Genomic DNA, 4,830 nt, shown 5'->3' on the forward strand with positions numbered 1-4,830 from the left:
CTGTGTGTACGCTTGTGTGTGTGTGAGTGCACGTGTGCACGTTTGTGTGCGTGTGCGTGACCGCCGAGCGTGCGTGTGTGTGTGTGTGTGTGTGTGTATGTATGTGTGTGTGTGTGTGTGTGTGTGTGTGTGTGTGTGTGTGTGTGTGTGTGTGTGTGTGTGTGTGTGTGTGTGTGTGTGAGAGTTTTCATGCGTATGTATGTGTGTACAGACCCGTGTAAAATGAAGAATGAAATAGATTGAGAGGAAAAGGAAGTGAGAGCAAAAATTGGTAAGATAATGCTAATCCACTTGACCCAATTTTCATATTATTACCCTCGAGTCTATTGATAGATCTCCTTTACCCCTTTCTCATTCCTCTTCAGTGAAACTAGAAAAAAAATGGAATGCTTAGTCTTTAATGCACTTATATGTAAGAAATTAATTAATAATTTGCTCATTATAATACATATTATTGTTTCTGTTTTATCTGTCTTATTTTGACTTATCCATTTACTTCATGGAATTATTGCTTTTAGAATGAACCTCATTAACCCCCAACTCCCGATACGGCTTCATTACCCCCATTTTGAGAACCATTGGACTTGACGCATCTTGCTTGTTCCCTTATGCAGCATAGTCACCAAATCCCTTTTTTCCATATCGCTTTTCTTTTTCGCATTTTCTACTTTAACTTTTTCTTCCTTCTCATGTCTCGATTTTCGCACTCTTTCTCTTTATTTCTCTTTTTTTTATGCTTCTTTTCAGTGTCTTCTCTTTTCTCGAATTCTTTCATATTTTCTTATCTTTTTTTCCTTCGTATTCCTTGTATTTTCTCTCATTTTGTTCCTTGTTCTCGCATTCTCTCTTCGTTTGCATTATATATATATATATATTTTGTTGTTGTAAGTGCCCTGTCCTACAAGGACGTTGGCGATCATGGATTTCCATGATTTTCTTGGCAATTTAGAGCGGTGGTTTGCCGTTGCCTTCCGCCCGGTGTTTTTATCGAGTCACCATCTCTATTTACCCGCTTCTGGGACCGCCCAGTAATGCAATGGAACAGACCGTAAAAAGTGACATAAACATAAAAAAATATATTGAATGGTGTGGAGACCCTATAGACAACATGTGGATGAAGTTATTTATCATTGTCGCCAAACAGGCTGTGAGTACGATGATTGATCTTATAGGGTTACCATTGCCGACCCCCCCGATGCAAGAGTGGACACGCTTTCCACGGGATGAAACAAAATGCTCTGTTGCATTATGGAAACATATTGGGATGTTATAAAATAAAAAAGTAAAGATATTTGGAGCAACTGATATCTTGTAACCAGCATAAAATAGGATGATAAGCAGGAGAGCTAAAAAGACATAATAACAATGCACCCGTCATCCCTCTCCAGATGCTGCTTCGCCATCCTGTTCTGCTGTTTCCTCCTGAAGGTCAAGGTGATTATCAGCACTCACCTATTCCACAGTAGTCTGCGGATTTTGAAGTCGACGTATTTCCTCCTCCAAAATAATTTCCTTACGGTTTAGTTACCCCCAACGCTACTGATGCTCAAAGATCTCGCTCTGCGTTCTCCGTCGAAAAAAAACAAACCCTTTGAGGAAAGCCTGGTTGCTGCAGCTTCCTGATCGCACTTTCGAGATCCTTTAAGGACTTTGCAAACAGCTTCGTAATTATCTAAGGAGTCGTGCAGGAGCTTATTTCTCGATGCCATTTTGTAACCCTTTCCCTGGAATCACGCGTTATGACAGGGGCATAAAGATGCATTATAATATATATATATATATATATATTTATATATTATATATATATATATATATATATATATAATGCATCTTTATGCCCCTGTCATAACGCGTGATTCCAGGAAAGGGTTACAAAATGGCATCGAGAAATAAGCTCCTGCACGACTCCTTAGATAATTACGAAGCTGTTTGCAAAGTCCTTAAAGGATCTCGAAAGTGCGATCAGGAAGCTGCAGCAACCAGGCTTTCCTCAAAGGGTTTGTTTTTTTTCGACGGAGAACGCAGAGCGAGATCTTTGAGCATCAGTAGCGTTGGGGGTAACTAAACCGTAAGGAAATTATTTTGGAGGAGGAAATACGTCGACTTCAAAATCCGCAGACTACTGTGGAATAGGTGAGTGCTGATAATCACCTTGACCTTCAGGAGGAAACAGCAGAACAGGATGGCGAAGCAGCATCTGGAGAGGGATGACGGGTGCATTGTTATTATGTCTTTTTAGCTCTCCTGCTTATCATCCTATTTTATGCTGGTTACAAGATATCAGTTGCTCCAAATATCTTTACTTTTTTATTTTATAACATCCCAATATGTTTCCATAATGCAACAGAGCATTTTGTTTCATCCCGTGGAAAGCGTGTCCACTCTTGCATCGGGGGGGTCGGCAATGGTAACCCTATAAGATCAATCATCGTACTCACAGCCTGTTTGGCGACAATGATAAATAACTTCATCCACATGTTGTCTATAGGGTCTCCACACCATTCAATATATTTTTTTATGTTTATGTCACTTTTTACGGTCTGTTCCATTGCATTACTGGGCGGTCCCAGAAGCGGGTAAATAGAGATGGTGACTCGATAAAAACACCGGGCGGAAGGCAACGGCAAACCACCGCTCTAAATTGCCAGGAAAATCATGGAAATCCATGATCGCCAACGTCCTTGTAGGACAGGGCACTTACAACAACAAAATATATATATATATATAATGCAAACGAAGAGAGAATGCGAGAACAAGGAACAAAATGAGAGAAAATACAAGGAATACGAAGGAAAAAAAGATAAGAAAATATGAAAGAATTCGAGAAAAGAGAAGACACTGAAAAGAAGCATAAAAAAAAGAGAAATAAAGAGAAAGAGTGCGAAAAATCGAGACATGAGAAGGAAGAAAAAAGTTAAAGTAGAAAATGCGAAAAAGAAAAGCGATATGGAAAAAAGGGATTTGGTGACTATGCTGCATAAGGGAACAAGCAAGATGCGTCAAGTCCAAGGTTCTCAAAATGGGGGTAATGAAGCCGTATCGGGAGTTGGGGGTTAATGAGGTTCATTCTAAAAGCACTAATTCCATGAAGTAAATGGATAAGTCAAAATAAGACAGATAAAACAGAAACAATAATATGTATTATAATGAGCAAATATAATTAATTTCTTACATATAAGTGCATTAAAGACTAAGCATTCCATTTTTTTTCTAGTTCACTGAAGAGGAATGAGAAGGGGTAAAGGAGATCTATCAATAGACTCGAGGGTAATAATATGAAAATTGGGTCAAGTGGATTAGCATTATCTTACCAATTTTTGCTCTCACTCCTTTTCCTCTCAATCTATTTCATTCTTCATTTTACACGGGTCTGTACACACATACATACGCATGAAAACTCTCACACACACACACACACACACACACATACATACACACACACACACACACACACACACGCACGCTCGGCGGTCACGCACACGCACAAAACGTGCACACGTGCACTCACACACACACAAGCGTACACACAGGCACAAAACATATTCTTACACAAACACGCACAAACACAAACGTACACACATGCACAAACATACATACATGCACTTACACACAGACGTACACACACACACGCACACACAAACACACACGCACATACACACACACACACACACACACACACACACACACACACACACACGCACACACACACACACACACACACACACACACACACACACACACACGCACACACACACCACACACACACACGCAACACACACAACACACACACACACAACCATACAAACCATACACACACACACACACGTACACACGCAGACACACACGCACGCATGCGCACACACACACACACATACATACACATACACACACACACACACACACGCACGCTCGGCGGTCACGCACACGCACACAAACGTGCACACGTGCACTCACACACACACAAGCGTACACACAGGCACAAACATTATTCTTACACAAACACGCACAAGCACAAACGTACACACATGCACAAAACATACATACATGCACTTACACACAGACGTACACACACACACGCACACACAAACACACACGCACATACACAAAATTATAAACCAACCCCCCCCCACACATACACGCGCAAACATACACACACACACCAACACACACACACACACACACACACACACACGCACGCACGCACGCACGCACGCTCACACATCCACACACACAAAACATACAACACACAAACACACGCACACACAACCATACAAACCCCCACACACACACACACACACACACACACACACACACACACACACACACACACACACACACACACGTACACACGCAGACACACACGCACGCATGCGCACACACACCACACACACACACATACACACACACACACACGCACGCACGCACACACACACACACACACGCGCACGCACGCACGCACCACACACACACGCACACACACACACACACACACACACCACACACACACACACACACACACACACACACACACACGGCGAGTAAGCAAATAATGAAGGCCAGTCAACCCAGATGTGGCAAACTGAGCAGGAAAAGGAAATCGATCGTTGCAGTCGCAACTAAGCCCAAAAACGAAATCGACAAGAAAAGCTCTTTACGTAACCTAACGTCGTCAGCATTTCCCCGAGCAGAGCACACTTCGCCTTGGCGGAAAGCAGTGTATCAGAACATGTCACAGCGCTCCGAGAGGAAGCGCGAACAGTCGACTGAAATCAAGGCAACACATCTAGCGGTGGAAAAATACCAACTGCTCAGGTATTGGCGACAGCCACG

Source organism: Penaeus monodon, unplaced genomic scaffold (assembly GCF_015228065.2).
Source record: "Penaeus monodon isolate SGIC_2016 unplaced genomic scaffold, NSTDA_Pmon_1 PmonScaffold_7328, whole genome shotgun sequence".
Lineage (NCBI taxonomy): Eukaryota > Metazoa > Arthropoda > Malacostraca > Decapoda > Penaeidae > Penaeus > Penaeus monodon.